Source organism: Myxine glutinosa, chromosome 4 (assembly GCF_964187855.1).
Source record: "Myxine glutinosa chromosome 4, kmMyxGlut1.1, whole genome shotgun sequence".
NCBI classification, from domain to species: Eukaryota; Metazoa; Chordata; class Myxini; order Myxiniformes; family Myxinidae; genus Myxine; species Myxine glutinosa.
This window is the reverse complement of record NC_136264.1, coordinates 216,741,869-216,763,043: the sequence shown is the minus strand read 5'-3', so window position 1 is coordinate 216,763,043 and position 21,175 is coordinate 216,741,869. Positions and strand designations below refer to the sequence as shown.

At 38.4% G+C, this 21,175-nt stretch overlaps 1 protein-coding gene across 2 annotated transcripts in view; it reads right to left on the bottom strand.

Annotated features, from left to right (window-relative positions):
- The window catches only part of FHDC1 (FH2 domain containing 1), a 260,755-nt gene that overhangs the window by 151,060 nt on the left and 88,520 nt on the right, over positions 1–21,175 (bottom strand). The gene's annotated exons all lie outside the window — the stretch shown is intronic.

Below are 21,175 nucleotides of genomic sequence, written 5' to 3'. Positions count from 1 at the left end.
ATTACATGTACGCAAGACTCTTGTGGTCGATTACATGTACGCCAGAGTCTTGACAACAAGTGTGTTGTTTATTACAGACCTGTGGCAATTGACCCCTCTGGGATGACATTTAAGGTCCCATCTCCCTCTCTCCGTCTACTCCCCACCCCCTTCTCCATTGGGCCACCATTATTATCTACCATATAAAACACAATGTGTGTGTGTGTGTGTGTGTGTGTGTGTGTGTGTGTGTGTTTGTGTGTGTGTGTGTGTGTGTGTGTGTGTTTATGTGTGTGTTTGTCTGTCTGTCCCCTTCATAAGGCTTGGTTTTAAAGGCTTTGAGTTGTGCTTTAGGAGGGATTTGAGTGGGGTGGTTTAAGGGACGATCTTTGTACACGACTGTGTGTCAACCGTTTAAAAGACCAAAAAGACTCTGAGGACCCAAAAGACCACAAGAACCCAGAAGACCCCAAGGACTCTGAAGACCCAATGGACCCCAAACACCAAAAATACCATGTAGACTGTTAAAGACTGTGAGGTATGTACCGATTTTAGCTCTTACACGAGCCTCAATCTTGTATACAAAAAAAACCGAAAAAAAAACCACAAAAGACCATGAAGACCCAGAAGACCCCAAAGATTCTGAAGACCTAAAATACCCAGAAGACCCAAAATACAAGGAAGACACAAAAGACTGAAAAGACCCTGAAGACCGAAAAGACCCCGAGGATCAAAAAGATCCAAACAACCCCAAGGACCCAAATTACAGAGGACCCAAAAGACCCTAAGGACACAGAAGACCCCCAAGGACTCTGAAGATCCAAAATACCCTGAATACCCAAAATATCGAAAAGACCCTGACGACCCAATGGGCCCCAAACACCCAAAATACCCCAAAGACCCAAAACACCTTGAAGACTGTTAAAGACCCCAAAGACCATGAAGACCCAAAATACCCTGAGGACCCCAAAGATCCAAAAGACCCTGAAGACCCAATGGACCCCAAAGATACCAAAGACCCAAAAGACCCTGAAGACCCAAAAGACCCTGAAGGCCCAATGGACCCCGAACATCCAAAATAAACGGAAGATCCAAAATACGCTGCAGACCCAAAAGACCCCGAGGATCCAAAAGACCCAAACAATCCCGAGGACCCAAATGACCCAGAGGACCCAAAATACCCCAATGACCCCGAAGACCCAAAATATCCCAAAGACACAAAAGACCCTGAAGACCCAATGGGTCCAAAACACCCACTATGTTCAACTTGTTTCCATGGAAAACAGAAAAATGAAAATTTTCAAATATCTTTAAGTGGCAAAAGGCACATGTTTCATCAAATTTGATCAGTATTTGTGACTTTTAGAGCTTGGACGTCGTCCAAACTGATGTTTATGGGTCAAGTCATGTCATAGGTCATGACGAGGTCATTTTTCGGATATCGTCAAAATCCGTAATATATGTGTTGAGGTTTGTTACATACTGTATACACACCAAGTTTCAGCCTTCTAGCTACATTAGGAAGTACCAAATTGACAAAAATTGATTTTTCAATATGGCCGCGCTGCCGCGCCCATTTTTGGGCGTGCAACGCCCAAATGCAATCCCAAACTAGTTTATGTCTTAAAGATGCTGCATAACAAGTTTCATCAAACCTCATCAATATTTGTGAATTTTAGAGCGTAGACGTCGAATTGTTTACAGACGACAGACAGACAGACAGACAGACAGACGGACGACGGACGACGGACACTAGGTGTCGACAAAAACTCAGCTGGACATAGTCCAGTTGAGTTAACAATATCATGGGTCCTGTGTATCTGGTGTATGTCATGTGCATATATGTATATCATGTGTGCATCTTGTGTATATAATGTGTAGCATATATCATGTATATAATGTGTACCATATATCATGTATATCATGTGTAGAATATATAATGTAAATCATGTGTAGAGTATATCATGTATACCGTATATCATGCGTAGAATATATCATGTATACCACATATCAGGTGTACCATATATTATGTATATCATGTGTACCATATCATATATATCAGGTACACCATATATCATGTGTACATCATGTGTACTGTATATCATGTGTATCTTGTGTGCATATGTCTATATCATGTGTTATCTTGTGTATATCATGTGTACTGTATATCCTGTGCATACCATGTGTACCGTATACCAAGTGTATCATGTGTACCATATAACATATGTTTATATCATGTGTGTATCTTGTGTATATAATGTGTACTGTATATTCTGTGCATACCATGTGTACCGTATACCAAGTGTATCATGTGTACCATATAACATATGTTTATATCATGTGTGTATCTTGTGTATATAATGTGTACTGTATATTCTGTGCATACCATGTGTACCATATATCAAGTGTGCAACCCCCCACCCCACCCCCTTACCCCCAACTTTTTTTTCCCCTTCCCACTCACTTCCACATCCTTCCTGGATTTGATACATTGTTTGGCTATGAATTATGAATTAATCTTAAAATATCAAATGAAAAGGAAAATAATCAAAATATCCGTGGCAGTTGTTTAACAAGTGTGTTGCTCGGAGCTTCTCAGAATTGATCAATTTCCAGACTCTGATCGGGATGATAATGGTAAAGTGTGTTCACTGTTTACTAACGATGCACACCAAATATAAACACCACGTCAAAGCTAAAGAAACATTATGAGACACAGCGACGTGTCTCTTAAAACAACAAAAACAACAACATACCTCATGAGCTTTTCAGATGTGTTGATATATCATCTATTTGTGGAAATGTCTGATGGTCCAAATGTGCCCCTACTATGCAATATTGAAACAAGTGAGCATCGCATCCCCACCTTTTAACATTTATGAAGAACCTCATTGTGCTGCACAATGAAAAGGCCCCAATTCCATGCTGTATGGTATATGCAGCAAGGCGGAATAAAGGAAATAAAAAGGCTCATTCGTAGTCAGAAGCGCATTGGAAAGCAGAGCTTGGCATCCGATACCACCAAACAGAACGTGAGAAAAATGAGAATGGCAGCGTGTCTGGCGCCGAACTGTCCGAACACAAGGCTGGGTGGGACAAGATTATTTGACTCAAGAATTCCTTTCATCCAAAAGGGAGCCTGCACCACCACATGGTACCAACGAAAAACAAGCACAGGCTGCCTTCGGTCACTTTGATGCTCAGCATTTGCAGCATCTTTTCAATCCACGCCAGGCTGCTGGATCGAAGCAACGGCCCGTCAACTCGACCCTTAAACCCCTTTTCAGCATACAGACAAATGAGCAGGTTTAACGTGAACCCTCAAAAAATACGGAGCTCACTTTTACGAGCTGAAGTGTCGTTCAGCCTTGGACAATTCAGTACATAGATCACGTTGTCGTTGTGCTATCGAATTAGACTGCAAACAGCACGACACCTTAAACTCGAATGAAATATCAAATTAAGCTCTCATGACAAGCCTTCATTTTGCCAAAGTAAATGCAACAAGCCTTCATTTTGCCAAAGTAAATGCAACAAGCCTTCATTTTGCCAAAGTAAATGCAACAAGCCTTCATTTTGCCAATGTAAATGCAACAAGCGTTCATTTTGCCAAAGTAAACACAACAAGCCTTCATTTTGCCAAAGTAAATGGCACAAGCCTTCATTTTGCCAAAGTAAATGCAACAAGCCTTCATTTTGCCAAAGTAAATGCAACAAGCCTTCATTTTGCCAATGTAAATGCAACAAGCCTTCATTTTGCCAAAGTAAATGCAACAAGCCTTCATTTTGCCAAAGTAAATGCAACAAGCCTTCATTTTGCCAAAGTAAATGCAACAAGCCTTCATTTTGCCAAAGTAAATGCAACAAGCCTTCATTTTGCCAAAGTAAATGCAACAAGCCTTCATTTTGCCAAAGTAAATGGCACAAGCCTTCATTTTGCCAAAGTAAATGCAACAAGCCTTCATTTTGCCAAAGTAAATACAACAAGCCTTCATTTTGCCAAAGTAAATGCAACAAGCCTTCATTTTGCCAAAGTAAATGCAACAAGCCTTCATTTTGCCAAAGTAAATGGCACAAGCCTTCATTTTGCCAAAGTAAATGCAACAAGCCTTCATTTTGCCAAAGTAAATGCAACAAGCGTTCATTTTGCCAAAGTAAATGGCACAAGCCTTCATTTTGCCAAAGTAAATGCAACAAGCCTTCATTTTGCCAAAGTAAATACAACAAGCCTTCATTTTGCCAAAGTAAATGCAACAAGCCTTCATTTTGCCAAAGTAAATGCAACAAGCCTTCATTTTGCCAAAGTAAATGCAACAAGCCTTCATTTTGCCAAAGTAAATGCAACAAGCCTTCATTTTACCAAAGTAAATGCCACAAGCCTTCATTTTGCCAATGTAAATGCAACAAGCCTTCATTTTGCCAAAGTAAATGCAACAAGCCTTCATTTTGCCAAAGTAAATGCAACAAGCCTTCATTTTGCCAAAGTAAATGCAACAAGCCTTCATTTTGCCAAAGTAAATGCAACAAGCCTTCATTTTGCCAAAGTAAATGCAACAAGCCTTCATTTTGCCAAAGTAAATGCAACAAGCCTTCATTTTGCCAAAGTAAATGCAACAAGCCTTCATTTTGCCAAAGTAAATGCAACAAGCCTTCATTTTGCCAAAGTAAATGGCACAAGCCTTCATTTTGCCAAAGTAAATGCAACAAGCCTTCATTTTGCCAAAGTAAATACAACAAGCCTTCATTTTGCCAAAGTAAATGCAACAAGCCTTCATTTTGCCAAAGTAAATGCAACAAGCCTTCATTTTGCCAAAGTAAATGCAACAAGCCTTCATTTTGCCAAAGTAAATGCAACAAGCCTTCATTTTGCCAAAGTAAATGCAACAAGCCTTCATTTTACCAAAGTAAATGCCACAAGCCTTCATTTTGCCAATGTAAATGCAACAAGCCTTCATTTTACCAAAGTAAATGCCACAAGCCTTCATTTTGCCAATGTAAATGCAACAAGCCTTCATTTTGCCAAAGTAAATGCAACAAGCCTTCATTTTGCCAAAGTAAATGCAACAAGCCTTCATTTTACCAAAGTAAATGCCACAAGCCTTCATTTTGCCAATGTAAATGCAACAAGCCTTCATTTTGCCAAAGTAAATGCAACAAGCCTTCATTTTGCCAAAGTAAATGCCACAAGCCTTCATTTTGCCAAAGTAAATGCCACAAGCCTTCATTTTACTAATGTAAATGCAACAAGCATTCATTTTGCCAAAGTAAATGCAACAAGCCTTCATTTTGCCAAAGTAAATGCATTAAGCCTTCATTTTGCCAATGTAAATGCCACAAGCCTTCATTTTGCCAAAGTAAATGCCACAAGCCTTCATTTTGCCAAAGTAAATGCAACAAGCGTTCATTTTGCCAAAGTAAATGCATCAAGCCTTCATTTTGCCAAAGTAAATGCAACAAGCCTTCATTTTGCCAATGTAAATGCCACAAGCCTTCATTTTGCCAATGTAAATGCCACAAGCCTTCATTTTGCCAAAGTAAATGCAACAAGCCTTCATTTTGCCAAAGTAAATGCCACAAGCCTTCATTTTGCCAAAGTAAATGCCACAAGCCTTCATTTTGCCAAAGTAAATGCCACAAGCCTTCATTTTGCCAAAGTAAATGGCACAAGCCTTCATTTTGCCAATGTAAATGCCACAAGCCTTCATTTTGCCAAAGTAAATGCAACAAGCCTTCATTTTGCCAATGTAAATGCAACAAGCCTTCATTTTGCCAAAGTAAATGCCACAAGCCTTCATTTTGCCAAAGTAAATGCAACAAGCCTTCATTTTGCCAATGTAAATGCCACAAGCCTTCATTTTGCCAAAGTAAATGCAACAAGCCTTCATTTCGCCAATGTAAATGCAACAAGCCTTCATTTTGCCAAAGTAAATGCCACAAGCCTTCATTTTGCCAAAGTAAATGCAACAACCCTTAATTTTGCCAAAGTAAATGCAACAAGCCTTCATTTCGCCAAAGTAAATGCAACAAGCCTTCATTTTGCCAAAGTAAATGGCACAAGCCTTCATTTTGCCAAAGTAAATGGCACAAGCCTTCATTTTGCCAAAGTAAATGCAACAAGCCTTCATTTTGCCAAAGTAAATGCAACAAGCCTTCATTTTGCCAAAGTAAATGGCACAAGCCTTCATTTTGCCAATGTAAATGCAACAAGCCTTCATTTTGCGAAAGTAAATGCAGCAAGCCTTCATTTTGCCAAAGTAAATGGCACAAGCCTTCATTTTGCCAAAGTAAATGCAACAAGCCTTCATTTTGCCAAAGTAAATGGCACAAGCCTTCATTTTGCCAATGTAAATGCAACAAGCCTTCATTTTGCCAAAGTAAATGCAACAAGCCTTCATTTTGCCAAAGTAAATGCAACAAGCCTTCATTTTGCCAAAGTAAATGCATCAAGCCTTCATTTTGCCAATGTAAATGCAACAAGCCTTCATTTCGCCAATGTAAATGCAACAAGCCTTCATTTTGCCAAAGTAAATGCCACAAGCCTTCATTTTGCCAAAGCAAATGTCACAAGCCTTCATTTTCCCAAAGTAAATGCAACAAGCCTTCATTTTGCCAATGTAAATGCAACAAGCCTTCATTTTGCCAATGCAAATGCCACAAGCCTTCATTTTCCCAAAGTAAATGCAACAAGCCTTCATTTTGCCAAAGTAAATGCAACAAGCCTTCATTTTGCCAAAGTAAATGCCACAAGCCTTCATTTTGCCAAAGCAAATGTCACAAGCCTTCATTTTGCCAAAGTAAATGCAACAAGCGTTCATTTTGCCAAAGTAAATGCAACAAGCCTTCATTTTGCCAAAGTAAATGGCACAAGCCTTCATTTTGCCAACGTAAATGCCACAAGCCTTCATTTTGCCAAAGTAAATGCCACAAGCCTTCATTTTGCCAATGTAAATGCAACAAGCCTTCATTTTGCCAATGTAAATGCAACAAGCCTTCATTTTTCCAAAGAAAATGCAACAAGCCTTCATTTTGCAAATGTAAATGCAACAAGCCTTCATTTTGCCAATGTAAATGCAACAAGCCTTCATTTTGCCAAAGTAAATGCAACAAGCCTTCATTTTGACAATGTAAATGCAACAAGCCTTCATTTTGCCAAAGTAAATGCAACAAGCCTTCATTTTGCCAAAGTAAATGCAACAAGCCTTCATTTTGCCAAAGTAAATGCAACAAGCCTTCATTTTGCCAAAGTAAATGCATCAAGCCTTCATTTTGCCAAAGTAAATGCATCAAGCCTTCATTTTGCCAATGTAAATGCAACAAGCCTTCATTTTGCCAAAGTAAATGCAACAAGCCTTCATTTTGCCAATGTAAATGCCACAAGCCTTCATTTTGCCAAAGTAAATGCAACAAGCGTTCATTTTGCCAAAGTAAATGCAACAAGCGTTCATTTTGCCAAAGTAAATGCAACAAGCCTTCATTTTGCCAAAGTAAATGCAACAAGCGTTCATTTTGCCAAAGTAAATGCAACAAGCCTTCATTTTGCGAAAGTAAATGCAACAAGCCTTCATTTTGCCAAAGTAAATGCATCAAGCCTTCATTTTGCCAATGTAAATGCAACAAGCCTTCATTTTGCCAAAGTAAATGCAACAAGCCTTCATTTTGCCAATGTAAATGCCACAAGCCTTCATTTTGCCAAAGTAAATGCAACAAGCCTTCATTTTGCCAAAGTAAATGCAACAAGCCTTCATTTTGCCTATATAAATGCCACAAGCCTTCATTTTGCCAAAGTAAATGCAACAAGCCTTCATTTTGCCAATGTAAATGCAACAAGCCTTCATTTTGCCAATGTAAATGCAACAAGCCTTCATTTTGCCAAAGTAAATGCCACAAGCCTTCATTCACAAGCCTTCATTTTGCCAAAGTAAATGCAACAAGCCTTCATTTTGCCAAAGTAAATGCCACAAGCCTTCATTTTGCCAAAGTAAATGCAACAAGCCTTCATTTTGCCAAAGTAAATGCCACAAGCCTTCATTTTGCCAAAGTAAATGCAACAAGCCTTCATTTTGCCAAAGTAAATGCCACAAGCCTTCATTTTGCCAAAGTAAATGCCACAAGCCTTCATTTTGCCAAAGTAAATGCCACAAGCCTTCATTTTGCCAATGTAAATGCAACAAGCCTTCATTTTACCAAAGTAAATGCCACAAGCCTTCATTTTGCCAATGTAAATGCAACAAGCCTTCATTTTGCCAAAGTAAATGCAACAAGCCTTCATTTTGCCAAAGTAAATGCAACAAGCCTTCATTTTACCAAAGTAAATGCCACAAGCCTTCATTTTGCCAATGTAAATGCAACAAGCCTTCATTTTGCCAAAGTAAATGCAACAAGCCTTCATTTTGCCAAAGTAAATGCCACAAGCCTTCATTTTGCCAAAGTAAATGCCACAAGCCTTCATTTTACTAATGTAAATGCAACAAGCATTCATTTTGCCAAAGTAAATGCAACAAGCCTTCATTTTGCCAAAGTAAATGCATTAAGCCTTCATTTTGCCAATGTAAATGCCACAAGCCTTCATTTTGCCAAAGTAAATGCCACAAGCCTTCATTTTGCCAAAGTAAATGCAACAAGCGTTCATTTTGCCAAAGTAAATGCATCAAGCCTTCATTTTGCCAAAGTAAATGCAACAAGCCTTCATTTTGCCAATGTAAATGCCACAAGCCTTCATTTTGCCAATGTAAATGCCACAAGCCTTCATTTTGCCAAAGTAAATGCAACAAGCCTTCATTTTGCCAAAGTAAATGCCACAAGCCTTCATTTTGCCAAAGTAAATGCCACAAGCCTTCATTTTGCCAAAGTAAATGCCACAAGCCTTCATTTTGCCAAAGTAAATGGCACAAGCCTTCATTTTGCCAATGTAAATGCCACAAGCCTTCATTTTGCCAAAGTAAATGCAACAAGCCTTCATTTTGCCAATGTAAATGCAACAAGCCTTCATTTCGCCAATGTAAATGCAACAAGCCTTCATTTTGCCAAAGTAAATGCCACAAGCCTTCATTTTGCCAAAGTAAATGCAACAAGCCTTAATTTTGCCAAAGTAAATGCAACAAGCCTTCATTTCGCCAAAGTAAATGCAACAAGCCTTCATTTTGCCAAAGTAAATGGCACAAGCCTTCATTTTGCCAAAGTAAATGGCACAAGCCTTCATTTTGCCAAAGTAAATGCAACAAGCCTTCATTTTGCCAAAGTAAATGCAACAAGCCTTCATTTTGCCAAAGTAAATGCAACAAGCCTTCATTTTGCCAATGTAAATGCCACAAGCCTTCATTTTGCCAAAGTAAATGCAACAAGCCTTCATTTTGCCAAAGTAAATGGCACAAGCCTTCATTTTGCCAATGTAAATGCAGCAAGCCTTCATTTTGCCAAAGTAAATGGCACAAGCCTTCATTTTGCCAAAGTAAATGCAACAAGCCTTCATTTTGCCAAAGTAAATGGCACAAGCCTTCATTTTGCCAATGTAAATGCAACAAGCCTTCATTTTGCCAAAGTAAATGCAACAAGCCTTCATTTTGCCAAAGTAAATGCAACAAGCCTTCATTTTGCCAAAGTAAATGCATCAAGCCTTCATTTTGCCAATGTAAATGCAACAAGCCTTCATTTCGCCAATGTAAATGCAACAAGCCTTCATTTTGCCAAAGTAAATGCCACAAGCCTTCATTTTGCCAAAGCAAATGTCACGAGCCTTCATTTTCCCAAAGTAAATGCAACAAGCCTTCATTTTGCCAGAGTAAATGCAACAAGCCTTCATTTTGCCAATGCAAATGCCACAAGCCTTCATTTTCCCAAAGTAAATGCAACAAGCCTTCATTTTGCCAAAGTAAATGCAACAAGCCTTCATTTTGCCAAAGTAAATGCCACAAGCCTTCATTTTGCCAAAGCAAATGTCACAAGCCTTCATTTTGCCAAAGTAAATGCAACAAGCGTTCATTTTGCCAAAGTAAATGCAACAAGCCTTCATTTTGCCAAAGTAAATGGCACAAGCCTTCATTTTGCCAACGTAAATGCCACAAGCCTTCATTTTGCCAAAGTAAATGCCACAAGCCTTCATTTTGCCAATGTAAATGCAACAAGCCTTCATTTTGCCAATGTAAATGCAACAAGCCTTCATTTTTCCAAAGAAAATGCAACAAGCCTTCATTTTGCCAAAGTAAATGCAACAAGCCTTCATTTTGACAATGTAAATGCAACAAGCCTTCATTTTGCCAAAGTAAATGCAACAAGCCTTCATTTTGCCAAAGTAAATGCAACAAGCCTTCATTTTGCCAAAGTAAATGCCACAAGCCTTCATTTTGCCAAAGTAAATGCAACAAGCCTTCATTTTGCCAAAGTAAATGCAACAAGCGTTCATTTTGCCAAAGTAAATGCAACAAGCCTTCATTTTGCCAAAGTAAATGCAACAAGCGTTCATTTTGCCAAAGTAAATGCAACAAGCCTTCATTTTGCGAAAGTAAATGCAACAAGCCTTCATTTTGCCAAAGTAAATGCATCAAGCCTTCATTTTGCCAATGTAAATGCAACAAGCCTTCATTTTGCCAAAGTAAATGCAACAAGCCTTCATTTTGCCAATGTAAATGCCACAAGCCTTCATTTTGCCAAAGTAAATGCAACAAGCCTTCATTTTGCCAAAGTAAATGCAACAAGCCTTCATTTTGCCTATATAAATGCCACAAGCCTTCATTTTGCCAAAGTAAATGCAACAAGCCTTCATTTTGCCAATGTAAATGCAACAAGCCTTCATTTTGCCAATGTAAATGCAACAAGCCTTCATTTTGCCAAAGTAAATGCCACAAGCCTTCATTCACAAGCCTTCATTTTGCCAAAGTAAATGCAACAAGCCTTCATTTTGCCAAAGTAAATGCCACAAGCCTTCATTTTGCCAAAGTAAATGCAACAAGCCTTCATTTTGCCAAAGTAAATGCAACAAGCCTTCATTTTGCCAATGTAAATGCAGCAAGCCTTCATTTTGCCAAAGTAAATGCAACAAGCCTTCATTTTGCCAATGTAAATGCAACAAGCCTTCATTTTGCCAAAGTAAATGCAACAAGCCTTCATTTTGCCAATGTAAATGCAACAAGCCTTCATTTTGCCAAAGTAAATGCAACAAGCCTTCATTTATGCCAAAGTAAATGCAACAAGCCTTCATTTTGCCAAAGTAAATGCAACAAGCCTTCATTTTGCCAAAGTAAATGCAACAAGCCTTCATTTTGCCAATATAAATGCAGCAAGCCTTCATTTTGCCAAAGTAAATGCAACAAGCCTTCATTTTGCCAAAGTAAATGCAACAAGCGTTCATTTTGCCAAAGTAAATGCAACAAGCCTTCATTTTGCCAATGTAAATGCAACAAGCCTTCATTTTGCCAAAGTAAATGCAACAAGCGTTCATTTTGCCAAAGTAAATGCAACAAGCCTTCATTTTGCCAAAGTAAATGCAACAAGCCTTCATTTTGCCAAAGTAAATGCAACAAGCCTTCATTTTGCCAAAGTAAATGCAACAAGCCTTCATTTTGCCAATGTAAATGCCACAAGCCTTCATTTTGCCAAACTAAATGCCACAAGCCTTCATTTTGCCAAAGTAAATGCAACAAGCCTTCATTTTGCCAAAGTAAATGCCACAAGCCTTCATTTTGCCAATGTAAATGCAACAAGCCTTCATTTTGCCAAAGTAAATGCAACAAGCCTTCATTTTGCCAATGTAAATGCAACAAGCCTTCATTTTGCCAATGTAAATGCAACAAGCCTTCATTTTTCCAAAGTAAATGCCACAAGCCTTCATTTTGCCAAAGTAAATGCAACAAGCCTTCATTTTGCCAATGTAAATGCAACAAGCCTTCATTTTGCCAAAGTAAATGCAACAAGCCTTCATTTTGCCAAAGTAAATGCAACAAGCCTTCATTTTGCCAAAGTAAATGCCACAAGCCTTCATTTTGCCAATGTAAATGCAACAAGCCTTCATTTTGCCAATGTAAATGCAACAAGCCTTCATTTTGCCAAAGTAAATGCAACAAGCCTTCATTTTGACAATGTAAATGCAACAAGCCTTCATTTTGCCAAAGTAAATGCAACAAGCCTTCATTTTGCCAAAGTAAATGCAACAAGCCTTCATTTTGCCAAAGTAAATGCAACAAGCCTTCATTTTGCCAAAGTAAATGCATCAAGCCTTCATTTTGCCAAAGTAAATGCATCAAGCCTTCATTTTGCCAATGTAAATGCAACAAGCCTTCATTTTGCCAAAGTAAATGCAACAAGCCTTCATTTTGCCTATGTAAATGCCACAAGCCTTCATTTTGCCAAAGTAAATGCAACAAGCGTTCATTTTGCCAAAGTAAATGCAACAAGCGTTCATTTTGCCAAAGTAAATGCAACAAGCCTTCATTTTGCCAAAGTAAATGCAACAAGCGTTCATTTTGCCAAAGTAAATGCAACAAGCCTTCATTTTGCCAAAGTAAATGCAACAAGCCTTCATTTTGCCAAAGTAAATGCATCAAGCCTTCATTTTGCCAATGTAAATGCAACAAGCCTTCATTTTGCCAAAGTAAATGCAACAAGCCTTCATTTTGCCAATGTAAATGCCACAAGCCTTCATTTTGCCAAAGTAAATGCAACAAGCCTTCATTTTGCCAAAGTAAATGCAACAAGCCTTCATTTTGCCTATATAAATGCCACAAGCCTTCATTTTGCCAAAGTAAATGCAACAAGCCTTCATTTTGCCAATGTAAATGCAACAAGCCTTCATTTTGCCAATGTAAATGCAACAAGCCTTCATTTTGCCAATGTAAATGCAACAGGCCTTCATTTTGCCAAAGTAAATGCCACAAGCCTTCATTTTGCCAAAGTAAATGCCACAAGCCTTCATTTTGCCAAAGTAAATGCAACAAGCCTTCATTTTGCCAAAGTAAATGCCACAAGCCTTCATTTTGCCAAAGTAAATGCCACAAGCCTTCATTTTGCCAAAGTAAATGCAACAAGCCTTCATTTTACCAATGTAGATGCAACAAGCCTTCATTTTGCCAATGAAAATGCAACAAGCCTTCATTTTGCCAATGTAAATGCCACAAGCCTTCATTTTGCCAAAGTAAATGCCACAAGCCTTCATTTTGCCAAAGTAAATGCAACAAGCCTTCATTTTGCCAAAGTAAATGCAACAAGCCTTCATTTTGCCTATGTAAATGCCACAAGCCTTCATTTTGCCAAAGTAAATGCAACAAGCGTTCATTTTGCCAAAGTAAATGCAACAAGCGTTCATTTTGCCAAAGTAAATGCAACAAGCCTTCATTTTGCCAAAGTAAATGCAACAAGCGTTCATTTTGCCAAAGTAAATGCAACAAGCCTTCATTTTGCCAAAGTAAATGCAACAAGCCTTCATTTTGCCAAAGTAAATGCATCAAGCCTTCATTTTGCCAATGTAAATGCAACAAGCCTTCATTTTGCCAAAGTAAATGCAACAAGCCTTCATTTTGCCAATGTAAATGCCACAAGCCTTCATTTTGCCAAAGTAAATGCAACAAGCCTTCATTTTGCCAAAGTAAATGCAACAAGCCTTCATTTTGCCTATATAAATGCCACAAGCCTTCATTTTGCCAAAGTAAATGCAACAAGCCTTCATTTTGCCAATGTAAATGCAACAAGCCTTCATTTTGCCAATGTAAATGCCACAAGCTTTCATTTTGCCAATGTAAATGCCACAAGCCTTCATTTTGCCAGAGTAAATGCAACAAGCCTTCATTTTGCCAATGCAAATGCCGCAAGCCTTCATTTTCCCAAAGTAAATGCAACAAGCCTTCATTTTGCCAAAGTAAATGCAACAAGCCTTCATTTTGCCAATGTAAATGCAACAAGCCTTCATTTTGCCAAAGTAAATGCAACAAGCCTTCATTTTGCCAATGTAAATGCAACAAGCCTTCATTTTGCCAAAGTAAATGCCACAAGCCTTCATTTTGCCCAAGTAAATGCAACAAGCCTTCATTTTGCAAATGTAAATGCAACAAGCCTTCATTTTGCCAAAGTAAATGCCACAAGCGTTCATTTTGCCAAAGTAAATGCAACAAGCCTTCATTTTGCCAATATAAATGCAACAAGCGTTCATTTTGCCAAAGTAAATGCAACAAGCCTTCATTTTGCCAAAGTAAATGCAACAAGCCTTCATTTTGCCAAAGTAAATGCAACAAGCCTTCATTTTGCCAAAGTAAATGCAACAAGCCTTCATTTTGCCAAAGTAAATGCAACAAGCCTTCATTTTGCCAAAGTAAATGCCACAAGCCTTCATTTTGCCAAAGTAAATGCAACAAGCCTTCATTTTGCCAAAGTAAATGCAACAAACAAGCCTTCATTTTGCCAAAGTAAATGCAACAAGCCTTCATTTTGCCAAAGTAAATGCATCAAGCCTTCATTTTGCCAAAGTAAATGCATCAAGCCTTCATTTTGCCAAAGTAAATGCCACAAGCCTTCATTTTGCCAAAGTAAATGCAACAAGCCTTCATTTTGCCAAAGTAAATGCAACAAGCCTTCATTTTGCCAATGCAAATGCCACAAGCCTTCATTTTGCCAAAGTAAATGCAACAAGCGTTCATTTTGCCAAAGTAAATGCCACAAGCCTTCATTTTGCCAAAGTAGATGCAACAAGCCTTCATTTTGCCAATGTAAATGCCACAAGCCTTCATTTTGCCAAAGTAAATGCAACAAGCGTTCATTTTGCCAAAGTAAATGCCACAAGCCTTCATTTTGCCAAAGTAAATGCAACAAGCCTTCATTTTGCCAATGTAAATGCCACAAGCCTTCATTTTGCCAATGTAAATGCCACAAGCCTTCATTTTGCCAAAGTAAATGCAACAAGCCTTCATTTTGCCAAAGTAAATGGCACAAGCCTTCATTTTGCCAAAATAAATGCAACAAGCCTTCATTTTGCCAATGTAAATGCAACAAGCCTTCATTTTGCCAATGTAAATGCAACAAGCCTTCATTTTGCCAAAGTAAATGCCACAAGCCTTCATTTTGCCAAAGTAAATGCCACAAGCCTTCATTTTGCCAAAGTAAATGCAACAAGCCTTCATTTTGCCAATGTAAATGCAACAAGCCTTCATTTTGCCAATGAAAATGCAAAAAGCCTTCATTTTGCCAAAGTAAATGCAACAAGCCTTCATTTTGCCAATGTAAATGCAACAAGCCTTCATTTTGCCAATGTAAATGCAACAAGCCTTCATTTTGCCAAAGTAAATGCAACAAGCCTTCATTTTGCCAAAGTAAATGCAACAAGCCTTCATTTTGCCAATGTAAATGCAACAAGCCTTCATTTTGCCAAAGTAAATGCAACAAGCGTTCATTTTGCCAAAGTAAATGCAACAGGCCTTCATTTTGCCAAAGTAAATGCAACAAGCCTTCAGTTTGCGAAAGTAAATGCAACAAGCCTTCATTTTGCCAAAGTAAATGCAACAAGCCTTCATTTTGCCAAAGTAAATGCAACAAGCCTTCATTTTGCCAAAGTAAATGCAACAAGCCTTCATTTTGCCAAAGTAAATGCAACAAGCCTTCATTTTGCCAAAGTAAATGCAACAAGCCTTCATTTTGCCAAAGTAAATGCAACAAGCCTTCATTTTGCAAAGTAAATGCAACAAGCCTTCATTTTGCCAAAGTAAATGCAACAAGCCTTCATTTTGCCAATGTAAATGCAACAAGCCTTCATTTTGCCAAAGTAAATGCCACAAGCCTTCATTTTGCCAAAGTAAATGCAACAAGCCTTCATTTTGCCAAAGTAAATGCAACAAGCCTTCATTTTGCCAAAGTAAATGCAACAAGCCTTCATTTTGCCAAAGTAAATGCAACAAGCCTTCATTTTGCCAAAGTAAATGCAACAAGCCTTCATTTTGCCAATGTAAATGCAGCAAGCCTTCATTTTGCCAAAGTAAATGCAACAAGCCTTCATTTTGCCAATGTAAATGCAACAAGCCTTCATTTTGCCAAAGTAAATGCAACAAGCCTTCATTTTGCCAATGTAAATGCAACAAGCCTTCATTTTGCCAAAGTAAATGCAACAAGCCTTCATTTTGCCAAAGTAAATGCCACACGCCTTCATTTTGCCAATGTAAATGCCACAAGCTTTCATTTTGCCAAAGTAAATGCCACAAGCCTTCATTTTGCCAAAGTAAATGCCACAAGCCTTCATTTTGCCAAAGTAAATGCCACAAGCCTTCATTTTGCCAATGTAAATGCCACAAGCCTTCATTTTGCCAAAGTAAATGCAACAAGCCTTCATTTTGCCAATGTAAATGCCACAAGCCTTCATTTTGCCAATGTAAATGCCACAAGCCTTCATTTTGCCAAAGTAAATGACACAAGCCTTCATTTTGCCAAAGTAAATGCCACAAGCCTTCATTTTGCCAATGTAAATGCCACAAGCCTTCATTTTGCTAATGTAAATGCCACAAGCCTTAATTTTGCCAAAGTAAATGCCACAAGCCTTCATTTTGCCAATGTAAATGCCACAAGCCTTCATTTTGCCAAAGTAAATGCCACAAGCGTTCATTTTGCCAAAGTAAATTGGCAGTGTCCATATGTTTTATACCTCTCCCACCCCCCCCCCCCCCCTTCCCATGCCTCCCCCCCACAGTTCTCTCGATGTCTCCATGTCTCTCGGTCCCTGCTCTCAAATGTTGTGTTTGTGTCCTTCCCCCTCTCTCCCCATCTTGTCTACCGCTCCCGATGTTATTTGTTTTGTGTGTCTGTTTGTCTTTCTGTGTGATTAATGTTCGCTCTTTCACGAGTCTCGATCTTGTATACAAAAAAAATAAAAATAAAAATGCAACAAGCCTTCATTTTGCCAAAGTAAATGCAACAAGCCTTCATCTTGCCAATGTAAATGCCACAAGCCTTCATTTTGCCAAAGTAAATGCCACAAGCGTTCATTTTGCCAAAGTAAATGCAACAAGCCTTCATTTTGCCAAAGTAAATGCCACAAGCCTTCATTTTGCCAATGTAAATGCAACAAGCATTCATTTTGCCAAAGTAAATGCCACAAGCGTTCATTTTGCCAAAGTAAATGCAACAAGCCTTCATTTTGCCAAAGTAAATGCCACAAGCTTTCATTTTGCCAAAGTAAATGCAACAAGCCTTCATTTTGCCAATGTAAATGCAACAAGCCTTCATTTTGCCAATGCAAATGCAACAAGCCTTCATTTTGCCAATGTAAATGCAACAAGCCTTCATTTTGCCAAAGTCAATGCCACAAGCCTTCATTTTGCCAATGTAAATGCCACAAGCCTTCATTTTGCCAAAGTAAATGCCACAAGCCTTCATTTTGCCAAAGTAAATGCCACAAGCCTTCATTTTGCCAAAGTAAATGCCAAAAGCCTTCATTTTGCCAAAGTAAATGCCACAAGCCTTCATTTTGCCAATGTAAATGCCACAAGCCTTCATTTTGCCAATGCAAATGCCACAAGCCTTCATTTTGCCAAATAAATGCAACAAGCCTTCATTTTGCCAATGCAAATGCAACAAGCCATCATTTTGCCAATGTAAATGCAACAAGCCTTCATTTTGCCAAAGTAAATGCAACAAGCCTTCATTTTGCCAATGTAAATGCAACAAGCCTTCATTTTGCCAAATAAATGCAACAAGCCTTCATTTTGCCAATGCAAATGCAACAAGCCATCATTTTGCCAATGTAAATGCAACAAGCCTTCATTTTGCCAAAGTAAATGCAACAAGCCTTCATTTTGCCAATGTAAATGCATCAAGCCTTCATTTTGCCAATGTAAATGCAACAAGCCTTCATTTTGCCAATGTAAATGCCACAAGCCTTTATTTTGACAATGTAAATGCAACAAGCATTCATTTTGCCAATGTAAATGCCACAAGCATTCATTTTGCCAAAGTAAATGCAACAAGCCTTCATTTTGCCAATGTAAATGCCACAAGCTTTCATTTTGCCAAAGTAAATGCAACAAGCCTTCATTTTTCCAATGTAAATGCAACAAGCCTTCATTTTGCCAAAGTAAATGCAACAAGCATTCATTTTGCCAAAGTAAATGCAACAAGCCTTCATTTTGCCAATGTAAATGCCACAAGCCTTTATTTTGACAATGTAAATGCAACAAGCATTCATTTTGCCAAAGTAAATGCAACAAGCCTTCATTTTGCCAATGTAAATGCCACAAGCTTTCATTTTGCCAAAGTAAATGCAACAAGCCTTCATTTTGCCAAAGTAAATGCAACAAGCCTTCATTTTTCCAATGTAAATGCAACAAGCCTTCATTTTGCCAAAGTAAATGCAACAAGCATTCATTTTGCCAAAGTAAATGCAACAAGCATTCATTTTGCCAAAGTAAATGCAGCAAGCCTTCATTTTGCCAATGTAAATGCAACAAGCCTTCATTTTGCCAAAGTAAATGCATCAAGCCTTCATTTTGCCAATGTAAATGCAACAAGCTTTCATTTTGCCAAAGTAAATGCAACAAACATTCATTTTGCCAATGTAAATGCCAGAAGCCTTCATTTTGCCAAAGTAAATGCAACAAGCCTTCATTTTGCCAAAGTAAATGCAACAAGCCTTCATTTTGCCAAAGTAAATGCCACAAGCCTTCATTTTGCCAAAGTAAATGCAACAAGCCTTCATTTTGCCAAAGTAAATGCAACAAGCCTTCATTTTGCCAATGTAAATGCAACAAGCCTTCATTTTGCCAAAGTAAATGCAACAAGCCTTCATTTTGCCAAAGTAAATGCAACAAGCCTTCATTTTGCCAAAGTAAATGCCACAAGCCTTCATTTTGCCAAATTAAATGCAACAAGCCTTCATTTTGCCAAAGTAAATGCAACAAGCCTTCATTTTGCCAATGTAAATGCAACAAGCCTTCCTTTTGCCAAAGTAAATGCAGCAAGCCTTCATTTTGCCAAAGTAAATGCAACAAGCCTTCATTTTGCCAATGTAAATGCGACAAGCCTTCATTTTGCCAAAGTAAATGCAACAAGCCTTCATTTTGCCAAAGTAAATGCAACAAGCCTTCATTTTGCCAATGTAAATGCAACAAGCCTTCATTTTGCCAAAGTAAATGCAACAAGCGTTCATTTTGCCAAAGTAAATGCAACAGGCCTTCATTTTGCCAAAGTAAATGCAACAAGCCTTCAGTTTGCGAAAGTAAATGCAACAAGCCTTCATTTTGCCAAAGTAAATGCAACAAGCCTTCATTTTGCCAAAGTAAATGCAACAAGCCTTCATTTTGCCAAAGTAAATGCAACAAGCCTTCATTTTGCCAAAGTAAATGCAACAAGCCTTCATTTTGCCAAAGTAAATGCAACAAGCCTTCATTTTGCCAAAGTAAATGCAACAAGCCTTCATTTTGCAAAGTAAATGCAACAAGCCTTCATTTTGCCAAAGTAAATGCAACAAGCCTTCATTTTGCCAATGTAAATGCAACAAGCCTTCATTTTGCCAAAGTAAATGCCACAAGCCTTCATTTTGCCAAAGTAAATGCAACAAGCCTTCATTTTGCCAAAGTAAATGCAACAAGCCTTCATTTTGCCAAAGTAAATGCAACAAGCCTTCATTTTGCCAAAGTAAATGCAACAAGCCTTCATTTTGCCAAAGTAAATGCAACAAGCCTTCATTTTGCCAATGTAAATGCAGCAAGCCTTCATTTTGCCAAAGTAAATGCAACAAGCCTTCATTTTGCCAATGTAAATGCAACAAGCCTTCATTTTGCCAAAGTAAATGCAACAAGCCTTCATTTTGCCAATGTAAATGCAACAAGCCTTCATTTTGCCAAAGTAAATGCAACAAGCCTTCATTTTGCCAAAGTAAATGCCACACGCCTTCATTTTGCCAATGTAAATGCCACAAGCTTTCATTTTGCCAAAGTAAATGCCACAAGCCTTCATTTTGCCAAAGTAAATGCCACAAGCCTTCATTTTGCCAAAGTAAATGCCACAAGCCTTCATTTTGCCAATGTAAATGCCACAAGCCTTCATTTTGCCAAAGTAAATGCAACAAGCCTTCATTTTGCCAATGTAAATGCCACAAGCCTTCATTTTGCCAATGTAAATGCCACAAGCCTTCATTTTGCCAAAGTAAATGACACAAGCCTTCATTTTGCCAAAGTAAATGCCACAAGCCTTCATTTTGCCAATGTAAATGCCACAAGCCTTCATTTTGCTAATGTAAATGCCACAAGCCTTAATTTTGCCAAAGTAAATGCCACAAGCCTTCATTTTGCCAATGTAAATGCCACAAGCCTTCATTTTGCCAAAGTAAATGCCACAAGCGTTCATTTTGCCAAAGTAAATTGGCAGTGTCCATATGTTTTATACCTCTCCCACCCCCCCCCCCCCCCTTCCCATGCCTCCCCCCCACAGTTCTCTCGATGTCTCCATGTCTCTCGGTCCCTGCTCTCAAATGTTGTGTTTGTGTCCTTCCCCCTCTCTCCCCATCTTGTCTACCGCTCCCGATGTTATTTGTTTTGTGTGTCTGTTTGTCTTTCTGTGTGATTAATGTTCGCTCTTTCACGAGTCTCGATCTTGTATACAAAAAAAATAAAAATAAAAATGCAACAAGCCTTCATTTTGCCAAAGTAAATGCAACAAGCCTTCATCTTGCCAATGTAAATGCCACAAGCCTTCATTTTGCCAAAGTAAATGCCACAAGCGTTCATTTTGCCAAAGTAAATGCAACAAGCCTTCATTTTGCCAAAGTAAATGCCACAAGCCTTCATTTTGCCAATGTAAATGCAACAAGCATTCATTTTGCCAAAGTAAATGCCACAAGCGTTCATTTTGCCAAAGTAAATGCAACAAGCCTTCATTTTGCCAAAGTAAATGCCACAAGCTTTCATTTTGCCAAAGTAAATGCAACAAGCCTTCATTTTGCCAATGTAAATGCAACAAGCCTTCATTTTGCCAATGCAAATGCAACAAGCCTTCATTTTGCCAATGTAAATGCAACAAGCCTTCATTTTGCCAAAGTCAATGCCACAAGCCTTCATTTTGCCAATGTAAATGCCACAAGCCTTCATTTTGCCAAAGTAAATGCCACAAGCCTTCATTTTGCCAAAGTAAATGCCACAAGCCTTCATTTTGCCAAAGTAAATGCCAAAAGCCTTCATTTTGCCAAAGTAAATGCCACAAGCCTTCATTTTGCCAATGTAAATGCCACAAGCCTTCATTT